Source organism: Peromyscus californicus, unplaced genomic scaffold, assembly GCF_007827085.1.
Source record: "Peromyscus californicus insignis strain IS unplaced genomic scaffold, ASM782708v3 Scaffold_7__1_contigs__length_154581171, whole genome shotgun sequence".
NCBI classification, from domain to species: Eukaryota; Metazoa; Chordata; class Mammalia; order Rodentia; family Cricetidae; genus Peromyscus; species Peromyscus californicus.
Window position 1 is genome coordinate 70,351,719 of NW_026294595.1, and position 13,374 is coordinate 70,365,092.

Below are 13,374 nucleotides of genomic sequence, written 5' to 3' on the forward strand. Positions count from 1 at the left end.
CCATGCCTGCCTGCTTCCCTGCCTCTCTGCTATCGTGGGTTCTCATCTTTCTGGAACCCTGAGCCCAAATATGCTCTTCTACCTATAGGTTGTTTTTGTTCATGGTGCTTTATCATAGCAATAGAGAATGAACTAACGGAGTCACCTAGAAATGGAGTGGGCAAACCTGACTCCAGCTTAGGCCCATCTCCCTCAGAGGAACCTGTAAAGGAAATGATAATATATGTTTTCTGCCTCGGAGAGCACATTTTAACAGGGAAGGAAGGTGGAAAGTGTGAGAGACAGTCCTCCAGTTAAACTGGAATCCCTTGAAGGACCCGAGGGGACTGAGAGATGAGGAAAAACAAGGGCAGAGGTGAGCGGTTACACTAGAAAGTGCTAGTTTCGTCATTTTGCTGACCGGAGACATGGGAAACATTGGCTTAGCTAATGCTTTTGAAAGGTTCCAGCAATTAGGGTGTTAATACTCTGTGGAGTCACAATTATGTTGTAACTACCAATCAGGAGACAACTCATCATTTTGCTGTAATGTAATTACATTAAATAGCCCCAGTCATGTCAGTGCAGAGACTGGGGCAGCCGCTAATTACCCACTGCACCCAGGCACCTCAGCTCGGATCAGGGAGAATTGGTGGAATCCTGGTTAGCGTTTCAGGGCCGGCCCCGTTTTCCTCAGCACAGCTTCAGCAGCTCTCGGATCCTCTGCTGTGTGCGGTTCAGCTGTGTTTGTCATCTGGAAGCAGATAAGGTATTAATAATATCCCTGATCTTGCTCCTTAAAGAAAGCTCGAGAGGAAAATATCTCCGACAGGTGGAGGAGAGCCCTGGGAGGATCGGGGCTGTGTTGATTCATCTCTCCTCCCACTGTTGCACACGGACAGAGTGAGAATAATTAACACATATGGAATGTCTCCCATATGTCAGGGACTGGGATAGGTACTTTACAGGTGTTTAAATTGATTTTCAAGAACATTGCTCTAAAGTGATACAATCCCATTTACCAGACGAGAAGCTAAGGATCAGACAGATGAGCCATTGGCCTCAAGGCATAGAGCTGGACAGTAGTAGAGATGCACATTATACTTTACAGTTCCAAACTCCTCTTTTCCACTCTCTCTCCCTGCCTTCCAGTACTAACCTAAGAAAGGGTGATAGAGATGGATACCCATATTCGTACAAGAGGATGGCCCTTTACTTTCTTGTTTATTTCACCAACTTCTTTAGAACTAAATTTCTATAAATCCATCTACTTTCCTACTAGAGAATCTAAATCCCATTTCCAGATCCTTTCAGCATTTGGGAAGAGAGAGAGAAAGAGACAGAGAGAGAGAGAGAGAGAGTTTTTAAAGTCAGTCAGTTTTGAAGTGTATCTGAGTTTAAGATTTGTGTGTGTGTATGTGCATTTTGCACACGTGTGTGTGTGTGTGTGTATGTGCATTTTGCACACGTGTGTGTGTGTGTGTGTGTGTGTGTGTGTGTGTGTGTATGTATGTATGTATAATGACCTCATAGGAGGTTGTTAGATCCCCTAGGGCTGGAGTTACAGGCAGTTGTGAATTACCCAATGTGAGTGCCCGGAACCCAGCTTGGATCCTCTGCAAGAGCAGCACATGCTCTTAGAACTCCCGGGCCACCTCTCCTGTCCCTACAGAGTGTATTTGAGTGATATCAACTGAGGAACTGTGAGGTGAAGACACCCAAAGTTATGATAAAGCTGAAAATGCTCTTTTCTTTGCTGTCTGAGTTTGGCAATAATCTGATTTACAAACGAAGGGAGAGCAGCAGATGGTTGATTTATATTCACGTGCAAAATGCTTTCCCCAAGTGATTTGGAGACCCTGACAGGTTTTTAAGGTTATAATAGCTATGATTATTTCCTTGTATTTTATTGACATGCAGTGTTTTGCTCTTTCCTGATTGATATCCTTGTATCCTAAATGCATCTCATTTACGTGATGGGGGAACTAGACTGGAGTAGATGATGAACAAAACAGAGTCATGTCTGAAGACGTCAGTTACAGACCTCTGCCGTGAAGCCCTGGCTAGTGAAATTTAGTTCATGCTTGGTGGGAACAGACGCCATTACTGTGGCCGCCTGCACCAGATGCTCACCAGCTGTGGGATTTGTGGCTCCTGGAGGACTGATTGGTCCTACCTTTCCAAACGAGTTTTCACTGTTCATATTAAGTCCCCTCTGGGAGGGTGTGTGTGTGTGTGTGTGTGTGTGTGTGTGTGTGTGTGTGTGTACCTATGTGTGTACATGTAAAAGTGGAGGTCAGAGGGCAACTTTAGACATCATTCCTCCAGAGCCATTCATCTTTTTTTTTGTTGTTGTTCTTTTTTATCTTTATTAAGAAAACTTGTATTCATTTTACTTACCAATCACAGATCCCCCTCTTTTCCCTCCCCCCACTCCCCCCAGGCTTCCCCTCCCCAGCTCACCCCCATTCCCTCCTCCGAAAAGGTAAGGCCTCCCATGGGGAGTTAGCAAAGCCTGGTACATTCAGTTGAGGAAGGTCCAAGCCCCTCCCACTGCATCAAGGCTGTGCAAGGCATCTGACCATAGGCAGTGGGCTCCAAAAAGCCCAGTCATGCACCAGGGATGGATCCTGATCCTACTGCCGGGGGCTCCTTAAGCAGATCAAGCCACAAACTGTCTTGCTTATGCAGAGGGCCTAGTCCAGTCCCATAGAGGCTCCACAGTTGTTGGTCTAAAGTTCATGAGTTCCCATTAGCTTGGTTCGTTTCCCCATCACGATCTTGATGTCCCTTGCTCATAGAATCTGTCTTCCCTGTCTTTGACTAGACTCCTGGAGCTTGGCCTGGTACTTGGCTGTGAATCTCTGCATCTGCTTCCATCAGTTACTAGATGAAGGCTCTGTGATGACAGTTAGGGTATTCACCAATCTGATTGCTGGGATAAGCCAGCTTAGGTACCTTCTCCACTGTTGCTAGTTTAAGCTGGGGTCATCCTTGTGGATTCCTGGGAACTTCCCTCGCACCAGGTTTCTACCTATCCCCATGATATCTCCCTTTATCATGGTATCTCTTTCATTGCTTTCCCACTCCATGCCTGTCCCAGTTCAACCATCCAGTTCCCTTATGTTCTCATCCCCCACCCCCTACCCTCTATTGCCCCCATCTCACCCCCAGAGAAGCTATCTAACAAGGAGGACCTTAAGAGGGACACATGGGTCTCCTGGGGATGGGGAAATAGATTAGATCATCTTGTTTTTGAGACAGCTCTCTCATTAGCCTGGGGACTTGCTGATCCTGCTAGGCTGGCTGGCCATCAAGCCCCCAGGATCTGCTTCTCTTCAGCTCCCCGGTGCTGAGATTACAGGGGTGGCACTCTTGGCTCTTTTACATGGGGTCTAGGTCCCTCATGCTCGCGCAGCAAGCACTTTACAACTGAGCCATCTCCCCCAGCCTTGTTCTGAGACGCTTTTATTGATCTCTGTGGAGTTGGCAAAGTCTGACTCTGTTTGGCTCTGGCAATAGTAAGTTAACTTGCACCCAGGCTTCTTAAATCTTATCCAGAAGGGAGAGGCATGACTTGGAAAAACCCTCAAGCTATTTCAAGGAGTGGGAAAATCAGGACAGGGAGGTGGCCAGTTTTCTCTGGGGAGAAGTGGAGGGTGAGACATTTCAGGAAACCCCAACATATAAAATCAACACCAGTGGGAACATCCTCTGCAAGGCTATAGACCCTGGGAGAACTGATAAAAACAAAACAAAACAAAACAAACAAACAAACAAAAAACCAATGTGAGGATGTCAAATGGCTCAGTGGATAAGAGTGCTTGCTGCCCAGCCTGACAACCTGAGTTCAAGCCATGGCCCAGCAAGTTTAATTCCCTTTTTTGACAGTGAAGAAATAGGCGAGACAGAGAAGAAACTCAGCCTTCTCAGGATTACACATTCCATTATGGTTCAGGCACATACAGAATTCTGGGCTGGGTCTGGTGGGCCAGGCCTATGATACCAGCTACTTAGGAGGCAGAGGCAGAAGGATGAAAAGTTCAAGACTAGGGGCTCAGTGACCTTGCAGGGGACCCAGGTTCAGTTTGCAAGACCCAGCTGTGGCTCACAACTGCCTATAACTCCAGTTCTAGGGGTTTCAGTGCCCTCTCTGGCCTCTGTAGACACCAGGCACACATGTGGTGCACATACATACAGGCAAAAGCATGATTGCTGCTCCAGGGCTCACTGTGGTTTCACAGTGAAATGTTTTCCAATAGCCTCACGTATGTGAATCCTTTGTCCCCAGCTGGCGGCACAGTTTTAGAAAGGTTATTGATTCTTTAGGAGATGGGACCTTATTGAAGGAAGTGTATCACTGGGGTTCTGACTTGAGATGGCATAGCCTGGCCCCACTTCCTGTCCATTTCAGGCTTTTTGTTCTGCCAAGATGTGACCTGAGGAGTCCTAGACAGACACTCCTGTGGACATGGCTTTGCTGCCATGATGCCAACGGGGTGAATATATTATTGACTTATTTTGCTAAATGGACATACTATCAAACCATCCTCTAAATCTGTATATCTATGCCCATAGATGATTAAGGAAGGTCTCAGACCTCATCAGAGAAGGGTCTTTGGGCGGTGGACAATGGTTAACCCAGAAACTTACAACTGACCAAAATGCAGAGAATGATTGTCAGTTGAGTGCTCAGTCACAAGTGGGATTTTATATCCTTGCTGCCCCAAGGCTCAGGAACCATGATTGTCAGTGGAGTGCTCAGTCACTAATGGGAATTTATATCCTTGCTGCCCCAAGGCTCAGGGACCATCTTGGGAGAAGGGGTAGAAAGACTGTAGAAGCCAGAGGTCAGGGAGGGCTGATCATAACTGGAGCACTGCACTTTGTAAGCTCACAGCACAGCTCGAGATCGCAAGATCAAGCCAGTCACCATTCTAGCTTTGGAACAGGAACAAAAGCATGTAATAGAATTGATGTCAGCACCAGGGAAGACAGGAGCCAGCTCTGAGGAAAGGGAAAAGTAGGGTCCGAGTTCATGGGGATATTAGGGGCTGGGGGAAAGGTGGCTTAGACGAAACAGGAAGCCAGGTCTGAATTTTGCTTTTTCAATAAGAAAGAGAAATGGGAGAGGCAGAGCTAGAGTCACATAGACACATAAAAGCAACAGAAAGGGAAGAAAGAGGGATGGAAGATACAGAGACTAAGAAAGAGAAAGAGAGGTAGATACAGAGTGAGAGAGATGAAGAGGGAAAGAGAGGGGTAGGGACGATGGGAGAAAGAGAGATACAGAGAGAAGAGGAGGGGGGAGAGGAAAGAAGAGGAGAGAGCAGAGAAGGAAGAGGAAGAGGAGGAGGAAGAGGGGGAGGAGGAAGAAGAGGGAGGAAGAGAAGGAGGATGAGGAGGAAGAGAAAAACTACCAATAGCGGGACAAAGAGACACAGAGAGTCAGTGACCACCTCAGCAACTCCGATGAGAGAAAGCTGTGACGGAGCCAGGAGCAAAGCCTGTTAAGAAACTGTGGAAACTGTGATGGTTTGAAAAAAAAATGGCCCCCATAGGGAGTAGCACTATTAGGAGGTGTGGTCTTATAGGAGTAGGTGTGGCCTTGTTGGAGAAAATGTGTCACTGCTGGGGTGGGCTTTGTGATCTCCTATGCTCAAGCTTTGCTTAGTGTGGGACACAGTTGCTTCTGCTGCGTGTGGATCAAACACGTAGAACTCCCAGCTCCTTCTCCAGCACCATGTCTTCTTGATTGCCACCTGCCGTGACAATAACGGACGAAACCTCAGGAACTGTAAGCCAGTTCCAATTAAATGTTTTCCTGGAGTTGCTGTGGTCATGGTGCTCTGCACAGCAATAGAAACCCTAACAAAGACAGAAGTCTAACTCAAGGGTGGGCCTTCCCAAAGCATCCTCTTCTGCAAAGGGGCATGTCGGCTTTCAGATCTCAGCACATCTCGGTTCATACTCTCTCCAACTGACTGGCTGCATAGACCTCAACTGCAGAGACACAAGCCAGAGAGGGATGCTCAAAGGAAGCAGAGATGTGAGAGGCCAGGGAACTATGGGTTTGATCGTAAGAGGGAAAGCACACAAGATGTCAGTCAGTCAGAAAACCTTTCTTCCTTTATGGAGGTGTCAGGAGGGCTACCACTTTGAAAATGCCCTGAAGCCCATGGTGACATTTCTTTTCTCTGAGATTTTCTATTTTTTTTAACTAAAAGTTATTATTAAGGCAGACCGATGTACTGTCTTTCAGGGTGTGGATGGGTTCTTCCTGCTAAATCTTGAGGGTCTGGTTTTTGTTTTTGCTTTCTGCTTCAGTTGCTACACCAGATGCCCTCCTTGCTGCCTCTACAATGACAAACAGGAAATAATGTGAAGTGGGAGAATTCAGTAATTTACTCTGTTGGGATATGGTGGGAGCCATTGTGATGAGAGGCCCTCCCAGGCTCTGGCTGGGGGAAGAGACAGAATATTGTCCTCCTATTCCTACACTTCTATTGAGTGACTGCCCAGGACCCCCACTGCTTCCTCTCTCCTGTGCTGAGACCGAAGATTGTGACACTAACCCCACCTCCAAAGTGTCTTCCTGAAGGGGCCACTAGCCCACTGGAACATGTGGCTCTGGCAGGCCTTGCCCTTCTCCCCAATTCCCTCTGCCTTGCTAAAAACTGTTAGATTTCATTCCTGAAGCTAGCCCCCACAGTCCATTCCCCATTTGACCATTTCCTCCTCCTGAGGCTGACTACCAAGGGCCAGCTATCCAAGTATTAAAGTCTAGCAATCACAAGCTCCCTTTGGCTCACTTAATTAATATGCCCAATTAAAATGAAAAAACCGCATTCTCATACAGAATGTACCTTTGTACATTGCCCCTTGTACCTTTATAAACTGCTGTTTTCCTGTAGGCCATGTCTGTCTCCTCTCTATCCAGAGGCAGTCCTTTGTCCCTCCAGGACAAATACCCTTGCCCCTTTCCCTGGCTCTCTTCCCCTTCTCCCATGTCCTCTGTCTCCTGTGTTTGTCTCTTAGTCCCTGCCCCCTGTCCCTCTGGGGCAAATAAACCTCCTTTGTGCTGAGAACTTGGCCTGAGAACTTGGTCTGGGGGTCCGGAGCCCTCTGCTTTCCCTTTCACCTCCACTTCTCTTATATCAGATAAAGAACGGTTAATGGCTGTAGGTTTTATGAAAGGGAGGACCTTGCTCAGAAGCTCATGTTGTTCGTGTATGCTACTAAAAATGGCTACAAACTAGTTTGTCCACTCTTTTGAGTCCAGTAGACCCCCAGAGACTCACTCAACTTGGCTAAATAAAAGCATGTATTTCTACTCTGGTCTGAAAGTGGCAAAAGGTTATTTTGTTTTCCATGAGGCCAGGAGTCAGCTAAAAAAAGATGCCCTTTATAACTCACACCTATGTATCTTCAATTTCCATTATCAATTAAAAGACAGTAAACCCTTATCCTGAATAGAAGTGCAATTAGATCCAATAATGAAATCATCAAGCACTACTGAGGTGGAACTTGGCAGTAATTAGTTTTTTGATACATAAATACAATTTCCAAATGCAATTTGTCCCTAGGCCCAGGCTGCTGATTCAACTCAGGGTGCTTGCTATCATCAGGGACTGTGGGGTGAAGTATAGTCATGTTCTGTTTTCTGTAGAGAATGGAGGGAGTTGGTTAACTCTGAAACAACTAGATAGAAATGGAAAAAGAGATACATAGGTCTTCTGGGATCAGGAGTGGACTGTGTGCCTCCAGGATGTCACTGACCTATGAGTTACACTGTCAGGTAGCAAACTGGTCCTCTCTGCCCTTCCCTTTGCTGTGTTTGCTTATGTTTCCTCCCCCTTCCCACTAACATTTCCCCTTTATTTACCTGTGTTTGTATTCACTGCATTTTCTCTGAGAGTAGACTACACTGGGTCAGGTGCTGGGGTAGAACAGTAAAGGAGCATTCACTACTGCTGCTATTGTGGGACAGGAACCGCACATTTAATTTTAATTGTTGTAGTGCCACCAAGGTCTCATGAGAGAGCAAATGAGGGCTCTATTCTAGTCTACGAGGTTCAACAATAGCTTCCTTGTGTTACTGACATTGTAGCTTTGATCAGAAACATGAATAGAAGGGAGGCAAAGAATTGGGAGAAAACTGGTTAGGGGGAGAGAGAGAGAGAGAGAGAGAGAGAGAGAGAGAGAGAGAGAGAGAGAGAGAGAGAGAGAGAGAGAGCTGTAAGGAAGCAGTGCTAGCTACAAAGAAATGATAAAAATGACTGTGAGGAAAGAGGAAACAGTAGAAGCATCAAGGAGTGAGGGAGTTGAGATAAGGCCATCTGGTAGACCTTGTTCAAGGTTTTAGATTTGATTTAAAAACCCACAAGGAATTCTCTGAAGATTTTACAATAGTGACATGATACAATCTTGTGCTTTAGTTGCCAGGATCCTGTAAAGTTCAACATTTGTGGGCCTCTTACCTCAGAAGTTCAGTTTGATTATGCCTTAAGCCAGTTTCCACTGTTTCTCAGAGCCTTCAGAGCTCACTGCTGGGAGGGACATGAAGCTCGTGGCCCATCTTCCCCAATGACTTGCAATGCCAGAGCTTCAGTGTTCCTAAGCTACAAAGCCATAGCAACGTAATCAGAAGTACTCTAGGAAAAGGTTAAGGATTTGTGACAGATTAATCTGATGAGAGAAAAAGCAACAGTTTCCACATGAATGAGCCTATTTGAAAGTGCTGGTGGGGAGTGAAACCTGCCTCGCCTTTCTAACCCAAATCTGCCTAACAAGTAGTACCCAGATCATTGCTTTATATCCCCCCATGAAGACTTGAAGTGTGTTGGGGGAGAGGTCTTATGGCCTCAAATTACCAGAGTGTAATATCTATTGACCTAGTTTTCTCAATGAATGGAGATTTCATCTTTGTTTGCTTCAGGATATGGGTTAGGTGAAGGTAGACTATTGGAACAGAAACCCCAGCAAAGCAGTTGAAGAAATGAAAAACATTAGTTCTTTTTCATGCAATATTCTAGAAGAGAACATTTCAGATCAAAGAGAAAACTCTACTTCTCTTTCATACTGGAAAACCTGAGTTCCTTGCAATTTGCTATGCCTCAAACACCCCCCTGGATATTGCCATCTACTGCATAATAAATCCCATGTGTTTGCTACATTGAGATCCTCGCTAGTGAAATGGTAGAATAGAGTTTCACATAAGACATTTCTAGAGATCTCAATTGGCACATATCACTTCTGCCTTGACTTCACTGGGGAAGACTCAATCCATGGTGAGGACTTTCTTACCCATGATTGTGGTGATAGTGTCCCCCAATATATTGTGCACCATAATAAACTTATCTGGGGTCAGAGAACAGAACAGCCACTAGATAGACATAGAGGCCAAAAAATGGTGGCACACACATCTTTAATCCTAGCCTTCTGGAGGCGGAGATCCATCCGGATCTCTGTTAGTTCAAAGCCACACTGGAAACAACCAGGCGTGGCGATACACACCTTTAATCCCAGCACTTGAGATATCATGTCTTGCTTGGGAAAGACACATGCCTTTAATCCTAGGAAGTGATGGCAGGAAGCAGAAAGGTATATAAGGCTTGAGGACCAGGAACTAGAGCCTTTGTAAGTGTTTGGATTTTAGCAGCAATTCAGGTGAGATCCATTTGGGTGAGGACTCAGAGACCTTCAGTTCTAGGAAACAAGATCAGCTGAGGAATTGGCAAGGTGAGGTTGGATGTGGCTTGTTCTGTTTCTCTCATCTTTCAGTGCTCACCTCAATACCTGCTTCCTGGGTTTGTTTTCATTAATAAGACCCTTTAAGATTCATGTTACACATGATCACACTTGTTGCAAAAGAGACTGAACTATAATGGATATGGATGGTTGCAGTTATGTCACTGAGGAAGAGGATGGCTAGATGGATGGCTAGAATTTTCTATACCCAGTGTGATAGATCAGTTGCACAAAGATCATAGTTCTTCATATCTCCATGTGTCCACACTTAAAGTGTGATGTTGAGGCTCCTTATAACAAGAATAGGAGTCCATTTTCCTTTCTCTTGAATTCAGGCTTAGTTCTTGTTTTGAATGATCAATACTATATGGTAGATGTGGCAATGTGCTCATCTAGGCCTTAAGAGGATTTGTGCTCTGTCCTAGTCCCCAAGCCAGAATTTTAGAAGGTAATAGATCAGTGGAAAACTGTCTAGTTGTTCTGACTGAGGTCATCCTAGACTAGTGCTGATAGCTGGTTGACTCCCAAACCTGTGAGAATGCCAAGCAAAGATTCATAGAGATGTGAACACACTCATAGATGCCCACACATGCATCATTATGTTCAGTTGAGATCAGAAGAACTTATCAGTTGATTTGTGAATCCAAATATATGTAACAATAATAACTGGGGGAGAAGCTATCAACTTGAGAGGGGGTCTGGAACAAGTTAGATGGAGAGGTTTTGGAAGGGGCTGGAGGAAGTGAAGGGGGAAAGTGTAATTATATTTTAATTAAAAATATATCAAAATAAAATAAATCTTAAAAGGAAAGGAAATGTAAAGAAAATGGCACAAAGATAAAAGGCCATTAGATTGAGACAATGAGATTAATATAATAAATATATTATAATAAATTAATATATAAATATATAATTAATATATAAATTAATATATAAATATATATAATACATTAACATATAAATAAATAATATAGATTTCAGCTTATGTTTTAGTTAATAACCTGGAGAAACAATTTAAAAGGAGGAGAGGTTACTTTTAGCTCATGGTTTCAGTTCATGGTGAGACAGAACCATCATTTCCTGGTAGTGTTAAGTCAGATCTTCACAATGGAACATTGGAGTGTGTGGGAACAAAGTTACTTACCTCATAGTGACAAGAAAGCAGAAAGGGAGACAGGCCGTCAAGATAGACCTTAAGAGTTTGAACATAAGTCAATCTCTCTCCAAGAAGACATATTGGCATGAAGGTTATGGGGTAATAAATTGCTTTCTGATTGGATTTGAGTCCTATGGATTGGCTCTGAGGTGGGAGTTCATGCCTGGTATCATAACTCAGTCAGAAACCCATGATTCAGTAGGTCATAGGCCCTATTAAGGGAAAATCACCACTGTTATTTTGGGAAATAGTCATGTTGTCGAACAGCTTTCAAAATATTGACATTCACAGCCATAGATTAGTGCTGCTCTCAGCCTCAGTCAGAGAGGCTTCTTCCTGCAGTGAGTGTCAGTGAATACAGTGACTCAGAACTGGTTGAAGTGCTTAGAATAAGTGGCTGCTGAGTGCTCAGCCCTAAATGGGACATTTATATTAACCCTTACCCCATGCCAACACTCAAGGAATATCACAGAAGAGGAGTAGAAATAATGAAAGAGCCAGAGGATATGGAGGCATACTATGAAGTGCTGTGTTCTGGACACGACATGACCATGGGACTCATGAGCTCACTGTAGCTGTGGTTACCTGCACAAGATCAATCCAACAAGATCAGTCAACATCCCTGTAGGAAGGACTAATTTGAAACTATCTGCTTAAAAAATAAATAAAAAAATAAAATAAAACAAAACAAAACACAAGTCACCTTTCAAAACTGCATCCTTAGTAATCTACTTCCTCCAGCCAGACACACTTCTTGAAACTTCTATCTAGTTGTACTACACTGTCTGCTGTAGCTGGTTGCTTTTACTCTTTACCCACCATCCAGCTCCCAAATAAATCACACAGAGCCTTATTCTTACTTATGAATGCCCAACCTTAGCTTGGCTTGCTTTTAGCCAGCTTTTCTTAACTTAAATTATCCCATCTACCATTTGCCTCTGGGCTTTTATCTTTCTTCATTCTGCATACCTTTCTTTACTTCTTACTCCATGGCTGGCTGTATAGCTTGGTTGCTGGTCTCTGATGTCCTCTTTTCCTTCTCCTTTTTCTTGCTCCTCAATCTTCTTCCCAGATTTCTCCTCCTATTTATTCTCTCTGCTTGCCAGTCCTGCCTAACCTTTCTTCTGCTTAGCTATTGGCTGTTCAGCTCTTTTTTTTTTTTTTGGTTTTTCGAGACAGGGTTTCTCTGTGTAGCTTTGCGCCTTTCCTGGAACTCGCTTTGGAGACCAGGCTGGCCTCGAACTCACAGAGATCCGCCTGGCTCTGCCTCCCGAGTGCTGGGATTAAAGGCGTGTGCCACCACCGCCCGGCTGGCTGTTCAGCTCTTAATTAGACCAATTAGGTGTTTTAGACAGGCAAAGTAACACAGCTTCACAGAGTTAAACAGATGCAACATAAAAGAATGCAACAAATCTTTGCATCATTGAAACAAATGTTTCACAACATAAACAAATATAACATATCTTTAACGAATATTCTACATTTCTCCCTTTTTGCCTAAATAAAAAGGAAAGGTTTTAACTTTAACATGCAAAACTATATACAACAAAAACAGTTATCAAGTAAGAATTACATTTACAATATTTAGTCCATTTGTATTTAGCAAACAGAGAAAATACTCCATTAGCTATCTTATCTTAGTGATTCCAAACTTTTATACCTAATTTACTTTCCATCATAACTAAGGAAAACTGTAACTCTAATTATTTAGTCTTTAACTCCATCAAAGACCCTAGAAGAAATTAATACTACCTAACAGAGACATCTGGCTCTCTGCACAGTCACCCAAAGTCCCTGTACAACGTTGGTGCATTTGTCTTCAGCCTACAGGCATAGAGTATCTGGCAGACTCTTCTATGAAGTAGGAATTTTGGAGGACTGTCTTGCCTTGTTTAGGCAAAGTTCAGCAGTCACTTTCCTGTGTGTTCTGCTGAATGTCTGGCAGACTCTTCTGTGAAGAAGGAATTTTGAAGGACTGTTCTACTTTGTTTAGGCAAAGTTCAGCAGTCATTTTACTGTGTGTCTGCATGTCTTTATGCAGCATAATGTCAGCAGTCAAGGCAAAGCAGTTTTTCCCCCCAAATAGCTAGCCTTGCCATTTTGAAAGCAAACTCCATAAGGAGTTCCTTCAATGCCCATCATCTTCTCTGAAGTAAATTGGTGCTGCCAGGAGCAGATGTGTCCCATTGTCATGAAAAACCTTATGTTAACAAAACATTTAAAATGCCACATTCTATAGGTCTTTGAAGTGTGTGAAGACCATCTATCTATCTATCTAAAATATGTCTCTGTATGATCTTGAAAACATGCCTAACATATCTACAAATTTGATTATAGATGACTAACTACTAACCTATGTTTCTTGATTATTCCAAATAGTTTATAATAATGGCTTTCAATAGCTAGAATTTTACCTTACATTTTTAAATGAACTGCATAGGTACAATTACCTTAAACAAGAGTAGAAACATATATACAGTATATCAAAA

At 43.7% G+C, this 13,374-nt stretch overlaps 1 long non-coding RNA gene across 1 annotated transcript in view; it reads left to right on the forward strand.

Annotated features, from left to right (window-relative positions):
- The first annotated feature begins 587 nt into the window (after nucleotides 1–587).
- LOC128101961 (uncharacterized) overlaps nucleotides 588–13,374 on the forward strand; it is a 109,048-nt gene continuing 96,261 nt past the window's right edge. Inside the window, exon 1 of the long non-coding RNA XR_008215259.1 lies at nucleotides 588–748. This is a non-coding gene — a long non-coding RNA (uncharacterized LOC128101961). The remainder of the gene's footprint in view (nucleotides 749–13,374) is intronic.